The sequence below is a fragment of the Heptranchias perlo genome, chromosome 3, assembly GCF_035084215.1.
Source record: "Heptranchias perlo isolate sHepPer1 chromosome 3, sHepPer1.hap1, whole genome shotgun sequence".
NCBI lineage: Eukaryota > Metazoa > Chordata > Chondrichthyes > Hexanchiformes > Hexanchidae > Heptranchias > Heptranchias perlo.
Genome location: NC_090327.1, coordinates 75,328,812 through 75,349,246, shown reverse-complemented (window position 1 = coordinate 75,349,246; position 20,435 = coordinate 75,328,812). Strand labels below are relative to the sequence as shown.

At 40.8% G+C, this 20,435-nt stretch overlaps 1 protein-coding gene across 4 annotated transcripts in view; it reads right to left on the bottom strand.

The window, feature by feature from the left end:
* c3h8orf34 (chromosome 3 C8orf34 homolog) overlaps positions 1-20,435 on the bottom strand; it is a 506,019-nt gene that overhangs the window by 122,213 nt on the left and 363,371 nt on the right. The window lies entirely within an intron of this gene.

Genomic DNA, 20,435 nt, shown 5'->3' with positions numbered 1-20,435 from the left:
ACAAATAGATTTTGAACAGTGAAAAAATATGAACCATTCCAAATTATTTTTGCAATAAAACAACAAACTCAGGTAAAAATGTTGTATGAAAACAAACTCATACAAGTGGGCTAGCTAATCATTATTGTACAGTAATCTAAACTTGGAGAAAATTTGTATGTAATAGTGATTTACATACATCAGAACTGCATAATAGAAGGTTTTACTGTAATCAGTTGGGATGTCATGAAGGCAACAATAAGAATAAATTTATGGCACTATATTGCCATTCATAGTTGACACTTATAACAGAAACTATGCAGGCAATATAGTCTTGGAAATTATGGCTTCCTTTTGGGATGGTAATTTTGTACTTTTCAACTCTTTTGTACGTTATCTGCAGGCATTATTTCATGAATATTTTACAGTATCTTTAGAGCGTGTATATATGTCAATTTGTGTGTACCTGTGAGTTAATGATGGAGAAAGAATGGAATATATCAAGGCAGGACTTTGCAACAGTAAAATTGCAACTATTAAAGCAATACATCCTCCTTACTCTTGTACTTTGAGAAACATATTTTACCAACCTCGGACTGCTTTGAATAGGCGTACAACATTTTTTGAGTGTATACACCATACTTCAAGCAAGAATGGTAGGCAATGACACTCAAACGCCATTCACTAGGAGGAACATAAGAATATTCCAGCTTGGTTCATCTCCTCATTTTCCTTCCCCCTCTATGGAGAAACGTCTGGTTTCTATTGTACTTCCTGCCAATGGTACCACTGAGATGAAAATCCATGCTTATATTTGGAACTGATATGCAAAGCGTGAAATCCACACCTTTTAACAAATGGAAAAGTCTTTCTTTTTTTAATATTTCTGAGTCAACACTGACCATTAGAGCACTGAGACTTAAAACCCACTGTGGCTAATTCTGACTTTGGGCGAGAGTGAAAAATGGGTGTTATTGATCCAGCTGCCTGTTATACACGACCTCAATGGAAATGAAAATCGTGAGAGATGTACAATGGGTGGCTGAATAGATATCACCCATCTTACACTATCACCCAAAGGTCGTATTTCCGCCCCCCCCACCCCCGACTGTACTTTCCTTCGTTTAAAAAAATTCAGGGCAACCTTTTCCTTTGTTTGCTAATGTGAGATGATAGTATAAAGTAGGGAGGTCTGCTTTATTGAGGCATACATGGTTTCTTTCAAATGTTACAAATAGTTATGAGGTAAAAGTGTATGACGAAGGACTGTAAGTCTCTTACGTATTATTGAAAAGTACTTAACATCCAGAGCTGCTTCTTTTCTTGGTAACAGCATCAGAGGTGGGCAGAGCAACAACCAATCATTTAAAAATACAACACAAGGCCCTTTGTGGATAGAACACCAACTGCAAAATCTTTACAGGATAGATATCACTGTTCCTTCATCGTTGCTGGGTCAAAATCATGGAACTCCCTACCTAACAGCATTGTGGGAGAACCTTCACCCCACGGACTGCAGCGGTTCAAGAAGGTGGCTCACCACCACCTTCTCAAGGGCAATTAGGGATGGGCAATAAATGCTGGCCTCGCCAGCGATGCCCACATCCCATGAACGAATAAAAAAAATCTGGGGTGGTCTAGGCCAAGGCCCCGACAGGTCGCATTTGTGCCCCTCAATAGACCTTGGCACTGGTATCGTTCTGGTGCCCAGATTGCTGGGCACTCAAGAGATGTGACCAAGGGAATTCTAAGGAGTGAGGCCATCCCATCAGCCCCACCTCCTTCCTGACATCATGGGCTTCTATACAGAAGGTGGAATTTCCACCCTCCTCAAGCCCCAGCAGAAATTCCTCCCACTGCATATCCAGGGCGGCGACTCTTCATAACAGGGTGCCACCCAAATTTCCGGCAGGGGTGCAACCAGACCCCAAGGAAATTATGGGGCCCAGGTGTCTAGCTCCAATTGGTGCATTTTATGTCCTATATTTCTATATATCCCCCAGCTTTAAAACTGCTAAGGGATAAAAAAATATATAGGTAAAGGAATGTATGTAAAAGGCCACTGATTTACACTTTTCACAGAATAACGGACAGGACGGTGAAATTTAATCCCCAAGGCACGAGTAAAAATCCCAGAACACCATTTAATAAAAGTGTATTTTGCCTTATTCAGTCACTATAAATCAGTGGCCCTAATGTTATCCTCTGTGCGGCATAAACACTCTTAATGTTAGAAAACAAAATATCCTCTGACTCACTGAGCAACACCACAGGAGATCTGCTAGTGAATTACAGCATTTACAGGTGTTAGATAGCAGAAAATTGCAATGATCTTCATGTATCATTAATCAAGGCTTCCAGAAACGTAATACAGGCAAGAAAAATTGAATCAGCAGAAAAAAGGGGATTTCAGTTTTATTTTCAGTCTATTTTGAGCTTCTTTACTCCATAGATTCCAAACAGTGCTCCTAACATCATCTGAGCTGAAGGTACAACTGTTAAAAAAACATTGCTGCACAATGCAGATGTAAGCATTTAACATGTTTTATAATATTTGAATGCCATGTCGAATAATTGTGAATTGCAAACTACTTAATATTATAATGGGATAACAGACGATGTTTGAAAATGTTTGAGACCACTTAGGCTTTTTCACAATCTGAGAGATGGAACATGGTTTTTAAAAAATAATATGGGTAATTTGATGCTCCTTTTTGTGGAGTTTTCTTTTCCTTAATGTTTCTGACAGCAGCCAACCGGCCAAACTAAAATTGGGATTTTACACTGCTCCTTGCCTTTAAGACAAGCATAACTTCCCGTTTGCTAATTTAAGTGAGTGCTGATTCTGGGGTGATAATTCCGCCCAGTGCTCGCTCAACAAATGCAAATTAGCTGAATCCAAAAAATCAAGCAAATTCAGTGGAGGACAAGTCAGGCACTGGGGTCACAGGTGAAGAGGAAAATCAGCCAAGGGTCCTCTGTTAATAATATCACATAGATTTCTTTACCCAATTTCAATTGATATAACTAATTGAGGATGTGGATCTTCATATGCCCTTTTAAATGAAGACACTTCAATAAGGTTCCCCAGGGAGAACATAGATTTCTTTGAAGCAACTGAGTTGAGCTCGATAGGAAGGATGTCACAGGGGTCTCCTTTTAGTTGAAAAGCAATCAAGCAGTTTGGGTAAAGGCCTCTTTCTTGACTAACTTTGATTGCACACAGGCAATAATGAATTAAAGTATCACTTTCTATAGTGTTTTCTTTTAGATCTCTTTATGCGGCCAATGCCCAAATGGAATAAATATTCTTTTGAAATATTTAACTGCAATACAATGACATATAAGATGTGTTACAACAATGATATGGACTATGTGTTACTTTATTGGAAATCAAAATTCTGCTACAGCTCCGTAGAACATGAAGGTAATTTGCACTGTAGACGTGGGCTGTGCGATCTGAACTAACAATTAAAGCTTCAGTACACTACAATTCCAAAATTATTTTTTCTCAAAGTTTAAGTAGGGGTTAACAATAGTCTGTTTAAAAACTACAAAATATTTCTTCCTGGTGCCATCTAGCATATAAAATTTCAAATTGCAAACCACATGCTCCCAAATTGTCCTCAGCTGCAAAAACGTGACATTTTCAGAACAAATTGTGCTGAGACAAACAGGGTTTAGATGGATAGGTGGAATTTTAACTCCCTCCATCTGGCAGAAACCAGACAGAACAGGAGTTAAAATCGAGCGGCTCCATTCCCTTCCCTCAGCAGGTTGAATCCTGCTGTTTTTTCCGGTGGCTGAGGCGCTCGCCTGACTCAGGCAGCAGTCTCATTAAAAGAAGATAATCAGGGTCGTATGACGTATATAGTACCTACATAGCATTTTAATGGCATTCAAGTGCCAATGACATCAGTAAAACCTGTTGCAGAAGAAGCAGAGGCCCTAAAAGGTAAGTTAGAGATTTATCTTTCTGGGGCTAGTAGAAGTAGAAGTACTCCTCCAAGCCCCACAAGGAAAGTCTGTATGGTCCTCTGCTGCCCACCTGTGAAATCTTGCCCCCCCCCCCACCCCTCCCACCCATGACTTACCAGAGTACCAGCGGGCGGCCTCAGGGGAGCCTGACCTTCCCCTCTTTATGCCCGTTTCGGGCAGGCAGCTGACCAGCAGGATATAAATGAGATCTAGCCGTTAATAGCGGCCAGCTTCCCACGGAGCCCTCTCATCAAAAGTGGCCAAGTATTTTTTTAAACTATAAATACATTAACCATACACCAAATCCTGATTTAATTAAAGCATGCTACTCTTGAACAGAAATGTTGAATTTTCAATTAAGCATGTCACGTGGATCTCAATATTTGCTTTATATTTGACAGCTTTTCTGTGTATATTGGCAAAAAAATGTTTTAACCCTGTGTGAGACACCGTACCTTTAATTTGCTGAAAACAACATTAAAACAAAAAAAAAATTAACTGCCTGGTTTTACTGCAGTAGTACTAACAGGTAAGCTGTGTTAGCAGATGTTAAAGAATAATTCACATTGCAGATTATAAACTCTCTTCCCTATTTTCTATTTATCTGGTTGGACAGTTTGTCTTTCTTATATATAAAGAATAATCCCAATGTAGATACACTGCAGAGTTCAGTGAGATTGGCAGTGTATTACTCAAATACTTGTGGTGTCAAAACAGATGGCTGCTGCCTATTTGGGCAAACGTTTTGCCATAAACCCTTTTGATGTGCTAAGCTCAATATTCAAATTGTTGCATGTTATTGCTCATCTATTTTACTTAGAAACCCACCAGTCTATAGAGGAAGGAAGCATTTTGTACCAAAACACATTTTAATTACAGAGCTATTTTATTAACCACAGCTTTGAAAGACTTTATTCATTCTTGTGAAAACTGTCTTCACTTGCAAGTGATGGTGATTAAACTCAGTCTTAGTGTGCAAAACAAGGAGTTTCCTGAATAAAATCAAACTGTAAAACCAAATATGAAATTGGTTAGTCTTTAATTCCTGTTTTTGAAAATAGGATAGTGCCTGTAAATAAAATCAAAAGTTTCACACTGAAGATAGTGAAAGTGTTTTTCAAATGTCTGATTAATGAAGTGCTGGGAATGTGGCTGGCTGCTTACAAGTGACCTGTATCTCCAGTACCGATTATCAGGCTCTGGCGTCAGTATTCAACAGAGCATGAACTGAGAACACTAAACAGCATATTAAATCAAAATTCAAATCTGCTTGCTACTGTATGAAGCAGGAAGAATAACCAGTTAACCAAGGAACACTGACAGATAAGAGTAGAAAAGCTTGCACAAAAACTGAGGAACAAAAAATCTTTCACAATAGATTCTGATAGGTGTACCAGAGGAAGCCTTGAACACAATGTTGAGAATACTTTGAAATTTGTAGGACTTGTGAGTTTTACATGGCCATCAGTGACAGGATGAGAGAGGTATTTGTGATATAAAAATGAGCTCCAATTTTAATCTTGGCAACCATTAGGTGACAATTTAATAGAAAGATTTCTCTCAATTTAGTAATCAGCAATCTCTGACTTTATTTTATCGACACCACCATTCCATATGTTTCTATAACCATCAAATGAAGTGACTTTAAAATAATCCTGGCTAACTGAATTATTGTAACTTATTTAGTTTTATTTTTAAGCAGTGATACTGGGGCCACTATCTATTGGAAGAGATGAAGATGAGGAAGACTGAAGGCAGGAATAGCAAACAGCAAGTTTAAATACATAGGCTGAAAGGGTGGAAGATTGGATAGTGAGGCTTGGTAACAAGACAGGAAGAAATTAAAGAGTAAATAACAATAAAAAAGGTAAGAGCAGAAACATGCGAGAATTTTCTAACTGCACTCAGGGCAGAAGCCTTACCCTCTCCTGGCAACACATATCAAAAATTTGAATGAACGCTGCACACGATTTAATATAATGGCACGAAAATTGTGCACAGCTTCTGCCCGCATTTCTGATGTGCAAGACTCCTTGCTGCAATTGCAAAGTCAGACAATCGTTCCTAAAACGTGGAGGAAGTTCTTTGGCTGCTAATAAAGGACACCACCCAAAATATTAACATAACTTTTTCTTTCAGGTGTTGATTAACATGGTGTGCAATTCCAGCACTATTGCCGATGAAGATCATTCTAATGTCTTACATTAAACAACATAATGCAATGTAATCATCTTCAATAAACTGCATAGATACTGAAGTATAATCAGCAATTTGATTTGTTACACAAGTGGGATTGGGAGGCTTATGCTGGTTGAATGACTTGTGAGCACAAATGGTGAATCGATTGTATTGATTCAACTCACTTGTGAATTGAAAACTGCAGAAGAAATTGAAAAAAAAACACTGCAAGAGATTTTTACAAAAATAAATTGAGCAAACTATTTGTGGTAGAGGCATTTGACATGATGGGAATTCTGTAATGGTTATTGGTCAGGGGTATGCAGCCCCAATTAAAGGAGATGGCAAGAACCAGTTGGACAATGAGAATGAGGTCAGGTACATAAGAACTAGGAATGTTGTGTACAGAAATTAAGCCTGGTGCTAGATCACAGAGAAAATGGGCCAGGCAGGAGGATGAGAAATTGAGACCACAGATTGCAGCTTTTGTATGGCTAGTCAGGAACAATGAAGATATATTCATTTTTGGCACTGGCCAGATGGACTGGTCTTTTCTGGCCCTGTACTTTCCTATGCTCCTAGGTTGCTATGTTTTATACACAAAAAAATCTGGTTGCTTCTACTGTCCTAACATGGTTTCCCTGGGGGTTTCATTCTCAGTAACTTTCCATTGAGGACTGGAGCTCTAAACAGAAGGAGTTTGTAAGAGTTCTTCTCAGATTGTGTAGTAAATATTTTTTTTTGGTTCTTGAAAAATAAATGAAGTGGTTTCCTTTCACATTACAGGCAGATAAATAAAGAAATTTCCACAATAAATATGCAGGAGCAGCTCTTTTACTGTTTAGGGTTTGGATTAAATTAATTACCTTTTCTTCCTTACCAAATATCTCCAGCAGGTCTTAATGTTACTAAATGTATGGCCCTGATTTTGGATTTAAGTTATATCAGGTGGATGGTTGGCAAAGTGACCGCAAAGCCCACCCAATGTTCTCCATTCCATTTTGATGGTTGGACCTCATTTCAATTTAACTGGCAGGCTGCCCGTGTGATTTGAGCATTGATAGGCAGCCTGCCATTTTGGGGGCTGGGAAAACCATCAAGCCAGCCACGGGCCTGCAGCACCATATTAAAGGGTAGGGCTGGGCCGAATGGGGGTGGGGACAACAGAGAGAATTATTGAGGGAGCATCGTCAGCAAAGAGTATGGACAGCAATTCTGCTCATCCTGAAAAATGCCAGATAGTGATTTTTTTCTTCTTGGCCGACTTAAGGGATGTTGCTTCTGGCCTTTTCCTGCATTGTAAAGTGGGGGGAGGGTCCAGCACTCAGCGGGTTCCATGCTATCCTCCACCAAAATGTTACTGGGGCCCTATCCTCATCATTGGACTCTGCTGTACCTGACATAAGGAGGCTGTTTCCGGTGGGAGCACTGGCTGCCTAAATTGAGGGCCCCCTCAAAGATTACAGTGCACAGGCCTTGGGCGGAAGTCAATTCTTGCAATTTTGGTCTCACTAGTGCCCCGTTCTCATTGAAAACAGGGTGGTGGAGGGAACAAAGTTGGGGCCTATGTCAGTTTATACCTCCCTCCAGATCTAAATAATGGTACAGTCCTTTCAGAACTTGTTCAGCATTGGTTGTTATTGAGTTCTGAGTATAAACAAATATAAATAAAGCTGCTTTACCCATTTAGATTACATGACAAAATACAAAGGTTTGCTCATATATCTTAGCAAACTGACTATAATGTTGGCCATGGTCAGATGATACAAAGAAATGTTATATACACATGCAAGATGCTGATGGAGTAAGAAGAGAGACTTCAAAGCCCCCTTCACAACACCACCATTTGGCTGCAATCTGAAACCACAGTACCACCAAGAGCTGCTCACGTGGAAATTTCCATTATAACTGATTACATAGGCACCTTCAAAACAAAATGTGAGGCCAAAAATCATGACCATAGGAAGTGAAGTTTCTGGACAGGAAAAATACGCATAAACAGGATTTTTTTTATACAATGGGGCGGATTTTGCTGTCAAAATAATGGTGAAGCGAACAGCACTCAAGTTGCTGTACCAAATGCGATGCTTCTACAAAAGCTGTGCAAAAACAGGCTCTCGCTGTCTGACTCCCCATTCAAATATATTGAAATGTGAAGTTCCTGTACTTACCAGATAGATACTGACTAAACTTATCAACAAAAGTTAAGTCAAGTCATTTCAGGTCTAAGTACCATTTTAATGGCGTGGTAAGTCTTAATTACGGCCTAACAACCTCTCTGGCACTGAAAATTAACTTTTACAAGTGTGGAGTCTCATTCCATCAGCTTTTAATTTTGTTGGGTAATTTTAAAAAAACATTAAATAAAAAGTTCTCTTACTTTTTCTTTGTCTCCTTTATCTCTGTCTCATAATCCAATATTTCATTCGCTCTCTTTATTTCATTTACTGTACCTGATTTGACATTGAATTCATTATTCTAACTTACACTTCCTGGTTCAGTCTGCGCTGCTTATTAACGATGCTTCAATCTGATTGGTCAAGGAGATACACAGCTGCTTACCCTGTTCACAAAGGTCCTAGATGCCCTGTAGAAGGAGCTGAGGTTTTTGGATCTCTAATGTAGAGGAACTTGCCAGGCAAAAGCTCATAGACAGTCTATGGGCAAGTGCAAGTCTAATGAACAGCTAATGCCATTCATTCGCCGCTTACAGCAAAATCCGGCCCAAAATGGATAAATTGCTGCCAATTACTTTTCTATTTCCTAGTTTTCTCTTTCGCTGTATCTGTGTTCAGTTCTTGACCATATTTAAGGGAGGTCAGGTAGCATATAGTATGCATCATTTTATTCTCAATGTTAGTTCAGAAAAGGTTGCTAGCTGGAGTTTTCCAACTTCAGCACTCACCTGCCTGTGATTTTTGACATATTAGGGGTGAATTTGTCTTGGGCAATAGCGCATCAACAGTCAATAAGAAAGAAAATTGGGCAAAGCGTAAAGCTGGCTGCCGGCCATTCTCATCAGTTTTGCCAGAAAATAATATGCAGGTGAGTGCAGGAGTGGGAACCGCCGAAGAGTTCATTCATGACTTACCTTTTTGATGTTTTATACAAAAAAAATTAGGTTTACCTTAACAGCTTAATAATGATTTCCCTGGGAGTTTTTATGTGCGGTCATTTTCAATCAGTATCAAAGAGTGCAGGCGAGTGTAGAGTTTACAAACAGTACATCCCACCATGCTTTGTGAAAGGCCCATCATGCTGACAACCATAAAATAATAGAATATATCTTTCCAGACAACTTCTAGGAGCTGTCGACTGCTAGCTTGAATCTCTTCAACTATCAGCAAAGAATCTGGGTATCTGCATTAACTCAAGGCTCAGCTATCTCATAATTGGTGCAGGTTTCCAACTGTAAACTTTGTTATAAACACTTCAAACACAAAAAATATTGTAAGAGTAATTTTAGACTTCTAGTAAATGTTGTAACTTTTTATGTCTTTATTATGTTCCAATAGTAATTGGTCAGCTTAGTGGAGTTGCCATGGGTGAAAGGATATTCAAGAAAAGTTTTAAACAATTTAAAAAGTATATATATTCTCAGGATATGGGCAACGCTGTCAAAGCTGCATTTATTACCCATCCCTAGTTGCCCTGAGAAGGTGCTGGTGGGCCTTCTCCTTGATATTGACCCAGTGATGATGAAGGAATGGCAATATATATATATAAAAAGGTCAGGTTGGTTTGTTGCTTGGAGGGGAACTTGGAGATGATGGTATTCCCATGACATTACTGCTCTTGTCCTTCTCAGCAGAAAAGGTCACAGGATAGGGAGATGCTGTCAAAGTAACCTTGGTGAGTTGATCCACACCTCCTGTAGATTGTACATACTGCAGCCACAGAGCACTATGAGTGAAGGGGGTGGAGATTGAGTCTAATGGCAGGTGCACTGATCAAACAAACTGCTCTGTCCTGGCTGGTACTGAGGTTCTTGAGTGTTGTTGCGGCTGCACCCATTCAGGTGTGTGGTGACTATTCCGTTACGCTTGACTTGAGCCATGTAGATGGTGGATAGGGGTCAGGAGGTGAGCCACTAGTCACAGAGTATTCGGCCTCTGCCCTGCCTTTACAGCCACTGTATTAATATGTCTGGTCCAGATAAGCTTCTGGTCAGTGGTGACCCCAATAATGTTAATGGTGGGGGACTCGGCCATGATGGCACTGTTGATGCTCAAGGGGAGATGGCTCGACTGTCTCTTTTTCAGATAGTCATTACCTGCATTTGTGACTTGAATGTTATCTACCAAATGTCAGCCCAAGCCTGAATGTTATCCAGGTTCTTTTGTAAGCTGCTTCATTATTGGAGGAGTTGTGAATGGAGCTGAACACTGCAGAATCATCAGGAAACAGCCCCACTCCTGAACCTTATGATTGAGAGAAGGTCACTGGTGAAGCAGCTAAAAATGGTTGGACTGAGGATACGTTCAAGGAACTGCTGCAGTGGTGTCCTCGGGCCACGATGATAGGCCTCCGACAACCACGACCATCTTCATTTGTGTCAGGCATGGTTGCAGCGACCGAAGGGAATTCCCTTTGCACCTCAATGATCTCAGTTTCGATAATGTTCCTATCAAAACTCAGTCAAATGCTGCCTTGATGTTGAGGACAGCTGTTTTTTTTTGGTAGCTATTGCTGACTATTCATTTTTGATTTGTACTTTTTTTGAACTCCTTAATTGGTTTTCATTCCAGCTTGCTACTACCTGATTTGTAGGTTCTGTATTTGTTCAGTCATGATTTGTTGCTGTATAATGAATATAAAATATGAGCCAATTAGATGGAGTGTAAAGCAAAATTTGCATAAAGAAGTGATGCCAAATGTGATGTCTGAAGTGTGATGGACAAAACGCACAAATAGGAGCATTTTCATGTATATACCAGTTCATTTCATAATACATTGCTCATGGTCAACAATACACTTTTATAGCAACAGGAGCATTACATCATGCTAACATAATGTATTATTCTGCTAGTAAAGCTATGTCCCTTTAAGGCTATAAAGTCCAGTTGCTGTTAAATAGTCACAGGTGAGCTCCATCAGAAATTAGTTGCAACTTAGTGAGGGAAGTTTATAGATTGGTAGCTTCTTGCAAGTATCAAGTGGCAGATCAGAACCAGGAATGAAATGCCTGGGGTTTTTCCCCCCCCTCTTTTAAGTGTGATTGCTAAGGTCAGTCAGAAGCCACTTACACAATGACTCTTATGCCAATAATTTATTTTCTGTTGTGGGGGAGTTTCTCCATATATTGCAATTGATTGTGGCTTTCATTCTGTTTTTTTTTTAAAATACTTTTTTGACTGTGACAAAGAAACTTGCAGACAGACAGGTGTAGCAAATGAAATGCACGTTGATGTTTTCATTTTAATAAGTATATGAGCATATTCTTAAAACACACTCCAAATCAATGAACTGTTAAATTTTTACAAATGGAATTCTTTGGCAGTTTTCATTTTTAAGCAAGTTTTATTAAGCTGGTGGGAGGCATCAGAAATGACAGTACCAGGCAGTTGACTCCTGTGATAAAATCACAGATTTGGACTAAAGTGCTATTATACCACATAATTTGAAATACAGTGATAATACAATTTATTGTCACACACCCTGTACATCCATAGGACATTGGTTTGTAACTTTAAATTGGAATTAAAAGCTTAATATGAAGTTGCAACTTGGCATATTATTTTATTGTATTTGTTTCTAAATCAGAGATGGACAAATCTGTATCTGGAACATTCATGCAGTCATATGATAGTTGTTTCACTGTATTTGGGTAAATATGATGCTGTCATTCAGGCATTTCATAATATAGTGCAGTAATATGATAGTTTTAATTGGCTGACATTAGACTGAAGATCAATGATGCAAAACCATTGTTAACCTTTTAAATATGGTTAGAAGGTCAACATGGGTCTTTCCAATAAAGTCAAAGTACCACTATTTTGAACTTGCTAATGCTATACTGAGCTGCTCTCCTGAACCGTAAAAAGTTTTATTGACAAAGTATTCTTCCAAATAACAATCATAAATTAACTGGAGGATTACACCTAGTTTTGTGTTCCACAAAAAATGGTTGGAGATAATCAGATTACTCTGATTTGGTAAGAGTCTGGTCATAACTAAAGCATTATATCAGAATGTGATAGATGAGTTAACTTATCAAAACAAGCTTATAATAACTGGCTTAACGAGTTGGCAGCTACATCCTTGAAACCTGTAAGTTACTGCAGTGTAAAACTGGCAGGAAAATAACACTGTGTAACATGGCACCTTTGCCTAAGAAAAGCCCAGACTTAGAGCAAGATGTTGTATTGAAGAAACTGGTGGTAGAGAGGAGGCAGTTGTACTTAAAACCACTAAAGCTCATTCGAGCCTCAATCCTCATACAATCGCATAAGCAGAGATCACTGAGCAGCTGATTTACTTTCTCACAATAAAAAAACCTGGGAGGATGTCAAACAGACTGCCAAGCAGAAAATCTTGATCAACCTACCAGATTCTCGGACGCACCAGCATAGCCAAAGACCATTTATGGTTTTGCCGAGGATTCTACAATCTTGTTAAATTACTTTTTAATTATACAAGGATTTACTAAATTTACAAGATGTATATCGCATTGCCTCTCTTTTTTCTCTAATGAAAGCAAGTTTAATTCTGTGAGTTTCTCTTTATAATTTTTAAATCATCCTGGTTGCCCTTTTCTAATTCCTCTCCAATATATTTATTTTTAGGGTGACCAGCTGATTTACTTTCTCACAATAAATTTGCTCAGTGATCTCTGCTTATGCGATTGTATGAGGATTGAGGCTCAAATGAGCTTTAGTGGTTTTAAATACAACTGCCTCCTCTCTACCACCAGTTTCTTCAATACAAAACTTCCAAATATGGCTTCATTGATTAGGTATCAAAAAGTTAAAAATAAAAATCTGCTTACCATAATCAAATGCAGCGCAGTACTTAATTAGCCTCATTCAATACATAATTGATAATTACACGGTCTTTTTCTTCTTGCACCTTTACCATTGAATATCCATTCATTTTCTTACATTTCTCTTTCTCTGCTTTCCTATGTTCTTATTTATACATATCAATCCACCAGATATTCTTTAAACATTCATTTAATGTTCTGAAATTCCTTTGAATGCCTTGACTTAGCCACATACTTTAGTATCCTCATGTCCCTTTCAGGTCTTGCCTTTCCCTATCTCTAACCTTTTCCACCCCTACAACTCATCGCTCAACCCACCTTAAAACCCACCTTTTTGGAGGTTTTTGGTCACCCCTCCTAATATCGCCTTCTTTGGCTCAGTGTCAATTTTTTCCTATGGGTCTGTAAAACGCCGGAGAATGTTATTTTTCTAAGTTAAAGGAATATATAAATACAAGTTGTTGTAGTAATACTGGAAAATGCTCAATGGAATTTTAAGTGATATACTATCAACGTTTCTCTAAAGAGATAGGGCCAGCACGGTTTTACAAGCAATAAGTCATGCCTCATGAATCTACGAGAATTCTTTGGGGAGGTAACTAAATTGATGGATGAAGACCATCCAGAAGATATAATTTATTTATATTTTCAAAAGGCCTTTTTAAAAAATTCTGCACCAGAGCATTTTAAGAAGAAGATAATGATAAACTGGCACTCTGGATTGAAAATTAACTTGCAATAAATAGAAGATTGTGATAAAGCTCCTTGTGTATATTCTGGTCTCTTGCTTTTTAAACTGTAGGTGAATGAAACTTTTATTACAGTTGCTGGTGATACAACTAAAACAACGAGCATTTATACAGTGCCTTTAACGTAGGATAACATCACAACAAGCTTCACAGAGGCATAATCAGAAGCAAATGGTGGGGTTTAAGAGAGGGAAGACCAGAGCATGGGATGTAGACGGCTGAAGGCACAGTCGCCAATGGTGGGACAAGTGGAGGGAGATTTCCGTGAGGGGGAAGGGGAAGAAACCTGATTGGAGAGATTCAAACAGGAATTTGTGGGAAATAGGGGCATGGATTTGAGGCAACAACACATGCAAAGACTTTGGGGAGGTTTTGGGCACCCACCTAATATCATCAGATTTAGGCCCGGGCTATTTTAACTCCTGGGTCTCATTTGCATCTGATTGGAAGGCTGCCCACCCTATCGTGCCAGGACAGACCGCCCACTTTCTGGGCAGGACTTCCGGCAGGCCTCCAGAGGTCTATGTAAAGGATGAATGCACCTTTTTAAAAGGGAGGTTGATTCATTTCTGGCAGGTTTGAGTTGCAAGGCTGCTCCCAAGATCTCTGACACCTCCCTGGAGGTCTTAGTAGAAGAGGTGAGGGCAAGGAGGGACGTTCTGTTTTCCACGAGTGGGAAGAATATTCCCAAGACATATATACACCAGGCCTGGAGAGAGGTGGCAGAGATGGTCAGTTCCAGGAACATCATCACCAGGACCTGGATACAATGTAGGAAACTCTTCAGTGACCTGACAAGGGCAAGTACAGCTCTTCATGTCTCCATTTCTCTCAATAACACTTGGTAACAGTCCTCTCCCCAACCCACCCCAGAACTCTGAACAATTCATTCCCCTGCATCACATCTGTCTCCACCCATCACAAGGACACACTATAGACCTCTCATTCTCATTCACAACACAGTATAGGAACAGGAGTAGGCCATTCAGCCCCTCGAGCCTGCTCCGCCATTTGATAAGATCATGGCTGATCTGTGATCTAACTCCATATACCGGCCTTTGGCCCATATCCCTTAATACCTTTGGTTGGCAAAAAGCTATCTATCTCACATTTAAAATTAGCAATTGAGCTAGTATCAATTGCCGTTTGCAGAAGAGAGATCCAAACTTCTACCACCCTTTGTGTGTAGCAATGTTTTCTAATCTCACTCCTGAATGGTCTGGCTCTAATTTTTAGACTGTGCCCCCTACTCCTTGAATCCCCAACCAGCGGAAATAGTTTCTCTCTATCCACCCTATCCGTTCCCCTTAATATCTTAGAAACTTCGATCAGATCACCCCTTAACCTTCGAAACTCCAGAGAATACAACCCCAATTTGTGTAATCTCTCCTCGTAACTTAACCCTTGAAGTCCGGGTATCATTCTAGTAAACCTACGCTGCACTCCCTCCAAGGCCAATATGTCCTTCCGAAGGTGCGGTGCCCAGAACTGCTCACAGTACTCCAGGTGCAGTCTAACCAGGGTTTTGTATAGCTGCAGCATAACTTCTGCCCCCTTGTACTCAAGTCCTCCAGATATAAAGGCCAGCATTCCATTAGCCTTATTGATTATTTTCTGCACCTGTTCATGACACTTCAATGATCTGTGTATCTGAACCCCTAAGTCCCTTTGGACATTCACAGTTTTTAAACTTTTTACCATTTAGAAAGTACCCTGTTCTGTCCTTCTTTGGTCCAAAGTGGATGACCTCACATTTGTCTACATTGAATTCCATTTGCCACAGTTTTGCCCATTCACCTAATCTATCAATATCGCTTTGTAATTTTATGTTTTCATCTACACTGCTTACAATGCCACCAATCTTTGTGTCATCAGCAAACTTAGATATGAGATTTTCTATGCCTTCATTCAAGTCGTTAATAAATATTGTGAATAACTGAGGCCCCAAGACAGATCCCAGCGGGACTCCACTAGTCACATCCTGCCAATGTGAGTACCTACCCATTATCCCTACTCTCTGTCGCCTTTTGCTCAACCAACTTCCTAACCAAGTCCGTACTTTTCCCTCGATTCCATGGGCTTCTATCTTAGCTAACAGTCTCTTATGTGGGACTTTATCAAATGCCTTCTGGAAGTCCATATAAATAACATCCATTGACATTCCCCTGTCCACTACTTTAGTCAACTCTTCAAAGAATTCAATCAGGTTTGTCAGGCATGACCTACCTTTCACAAATCCATGCTGGCTCTCTCTGATTAACTGAAAATTCGAGGTGTTCAGTCACCCTATCCTTAATTATAGACTCCAGCACTTTCCCCACAACAGATGTTAGGCTAACTGGTCTATAATTCCGTGGTTTCCTCCTCTCTCCTTTGTTAAAACGCGGAGTGACATGTGCAATTTTCCAATCTAGGGGGATGGTTCCTGAATCTAGAGAACTTTGAAAGATTATAGTTAGGGCATCTGCAATGTGCTTACCTACTTCCTTCAAAACCCTGGGATGGAAACCATCTGGTCCTGGGGATTTGTCACTCTTTAGTGCTATTATTTTCTTCATTACTGTTGTTTTACTTATGTTCATTTTATTGAGTCCCTGTCCCCGATTCAATATTAGTTTTCTTGGGATTTCCGGCATGCTATCCTCTTTTTCGACTGTAAATACTGACGCAAAGTAATTATTCAACATGTACGCCATTTCCCCATTGTCAATGACAATATCCCCACTTTCAGTTTTTAAGGGACCAACACTGCTCCTGACCACCCTCTTTCTCCTAACATAACTATAGAAGTTCTTCGTATTGGTTTTGATATCCCTTGCAAGTTTCTTTTCATACTCTCTTTTTGTAGCTCTTACTATCTGTTTTGTGACCCTTTGTTGATCTTTGTATCGAAGTTTACAACATGGAAACAGGCCCTTCGGCCCATCTTTCCCATTCGCCAGGATCTGTGCCATATTTTGCCTTTTTGTATGCCCTTTCCTTATGTCTTATACTGTCCCTTACCTCTTTAGTTGTCCATGGCTGTTTTTTTTGGCAAGTAGAGTTCTTACCCCTCAGGGGTATAAACCGATTCTGTATCACGTGAAATGTTTCTTTGAACATTTCCCACTGATCATCAGTCGTTTTACCCATTAACAGATTTGCCCAGTTTACTGTGGACAGTCTCTGTCTCATCCCATTGAAGTCGGCCTTGCCCAAGTCTAGAATCTTAGCAGCTGAATCACTTTTTTCCCTTTCAAACACTACACTGAACTCGATCACGTTATGATCACTATTGGATAGATGTTCGCGCACAGTTAAGCCGTTAACTAAATCTGGTTCATTACTCATTACTAAATCTAGTATGGCTTGCCCCCTTGTTGCCTCTAGGACATACTGCTGTAGAAAACTATCCTGGACACACTCAAGAAATTCACTACCTTTCTGACAATTGCTAGTTTCCTTTTCCCAATCTATGTGAAGGTTAAAGTCCCCCATTAAGACCACTGTGCCTTTCTTACACACTTGTCTAATCTCTGCATTTATACAATCTAGCACTTCACAGCTGCTGCCAGGGCTCCTATATACAACTCCCACTATAGTCTTAGATCCTTTCCTATTTCTCAATTCAACCCATAAGGTCTCTGTTGGCTACTTACCTCTCGTTATATCCTCCTTTATCATTGAAGTGATTTCATCTCTAAAAACTAAGGCTACTCCTCCCCTCTTTCATTTTCCCTATCTCTCCTGTAGACCTTATAACCTGGTATATTTAGTTCCCAATCCTGACCATCCTGCCGCCATGAATTTATGCCTGTAGTTCATTTAATTTATTCCTTATACTCCGTGCGTTTGTATATAGAATTCTTAGTTGGGCCACACACCCTAGCCTGTCCTTGAGCTTTGATGCTGGGTTAATCGCTTTACACCTTCTAATTTTCACTTTATCTGTATGCCGAAAGTACACTTTCATTCTGCTGCTCTACGCTTTTCCCTTTCACTTGTTCTTGAACAACTATTTGTATTGTAAATTTCCCCTGGGTCCTCCCTCTCTTGCTGCTTTCAACTTTACTCTCTTCTGACTCCCCGCTCAGGTTCCCATCCCCCTGCCATGCTAGTTTAAACCCTCCCCAACAGCAGTAGCAAACCCCCCTGCAAGGATATTAGTCCCGGATCTGTTGAGGTGCAACCTGTCCGGCTTGTACGGGTCCCACCATCCCCAGAATCGGTCCCAATTCCTCAGGAATCTAAATCCCTCCCTCCTGCACCAACCCTCCAGCCACGCATTCATCTGGTCTATTCTTCTGTTCCTATACTCACTAGCACGTGGCACTGGGAGTAATTCATTCATTCATGCATAAAACAGTAGCCATTAACAGCATTCTGTTTTCACATAGGCTATGGCAATGGCAATGGGCCCTGACAGCACCCGGCTATAGTGCTGAAGACTTGTGCTCCAAAACTGGCCGCGCCTCTAGCCAAGCTGTTCCAGGGCAGCTACAACACTGGCATCTACCAGACAAAGTGGAAAATTGCCCTGGTATGTCCTGTCCACAAAAAGCAGGCCAAATCCAATCTGGCCAATTATTTGGGGAATCAGGGGGAAAACTCCCCAGTGGCTGGAGTCATGTCTAGCACAAAGGAAGATGGTAGTGGTTGTTGGAGGCCAATCATCTCCACCCTAGGATATTGCTGCAGGAGTTCCTCAGGGCAGTGTCCTAGGCCCAACCATCTTCAGCTGCTTCATCAATGACCTTCCTTCCATCATAAGGTCTGAAATGGGAATGTTCGCTGATGATTGCACAGTGCTCAGTTCCATTCGCAACCCCTCAGATAATGAAGCAACCTGTGCCCACATGCAGCAAGACCCGGACAACATCCAGGCTTGAGCTGCTAAGTGGCAAGTAACATTCGCTGCAGACAAGTGCCAGGCAACGACCATCTCCAACAAGACAGAGTCTAACCACCTTCCCTTGACATTCAACCGTGTCACCATTGACCAGAAACTAAACCGGACCAGACACATAAATACTGTGGCTACAAGAGCAGGTCAGGGGCTGGGTATTCTGCTCCTGACTCCCCAAAGCCTTTCTACCATGAGACACTCGTCAGGAGTGTGATGGAATACTCTCCACTTGCGTGGATGAGTGCAGCTCCAACAACGCTCAAGAAGCTTGACACCATCCAGGACAAAGCAGCCCGCTTGATTGACACCCCATCCACCACCCTAAACATTCACTCCATTCACCACCGGCGCACCGTGGCGGCAGTGTGTACCATCTATAAGATGAACTGCAGCAACTCGCCAAGGCTCCTTAGACAGCACCTCCCAAACCCGTGACCTCTACCACCTGGAAGGACAAGGGCAGCAGGCACATGGGAACAACACCACCTGCACGTTCCCCTCCAAGTCACACACCATCCCAACTTGGAAATATATCGCCTTTCCTTCATTGTCGCTGGGTCAAAATCCTGGGGTGGATAAAGGGGAACCAGTGGACGTAGTGTATTTGGACTTCCAGAAGGCATTCGACAAGGTGCCACATAAAAGATTATTGCTCAAGATAAAGAATCACTGGATTGGGGGTAATATTCTGGCATGGGTGGAGGATTGGTTATCTGACAGGAAGCAGAGAGTTGGGATAAATGGTACATTCTCGGACTGGCAACCTGTAGCCAGTGGTGTTCCGCAGGGGTCAGTGCTGGGTCCCCAACTCTTTACAATCTATATTAACGATTTGGAGGAGGGGACCGAGTGTAACATATCAAAGTTTGCAGATGATACAAAGATGGGAGGGAAAGTAGAGAGTGAGGAGGACATAAAAAACCTACAAGGGGATATAGACAGGCTGGGTGAGTGGGCGGAGATGTGGCAGATGCAATACAATATTGGAAAATGTGAGGTTATGCACTTTGGCAGGAAAAATCGGAGAGCAAGTTATTATCTTAATGGCGAGAAACTGGAAAGTACTGCAGTAAAAAGGGATCTGGGGGTCCTAGTGCAAGAAAATCAAAAAGTTAGTTTGCAGGTGCAGCAGGTGATCAAGAAGGCCAATGGAATGTTGGCTTTTATTGGTAGGGGGATAGAATATAAAAACAGGGAGGTATTGCTGCAGTTATATAAGGTATTGGTGAGACTGCACCTGGAGTACTGCATACAGTTTTGGTGTCCATACTTAAGAAAAGACATACTTGCTCTCGAGGCAGTACAAAGGTTCACTCGGTTAATCCCGGGGATTAGGGGGCGGACATATGAGGAGAGGTTGAGTAGATTGGGACTCTACTCATTGGAGTTCAGAAGAATGAGAGGCGATCTTATTGAAACATATAAGATTGTGAAGGGGCTTGATCGGGTGGATGCGGTAAGGATGTTCCCAAGGATGGGTGAAACTAGAACAAGGGGGCATAATCTTAGAATAAGGGGCTGCTCTTTCAAAACTGAGATGAGGAGAAACTTCTTCACTCAGAGGGTAGTAGGTCTGTGGAATTTGCTGCCCCAGGAAGCTGTGGAAGCTACATCATTAAATAAATTTAAAACAGAAATAGACAGTTTCCTAGAAGTAAAGGGAATTAGGGGTTACGGGGAGCGG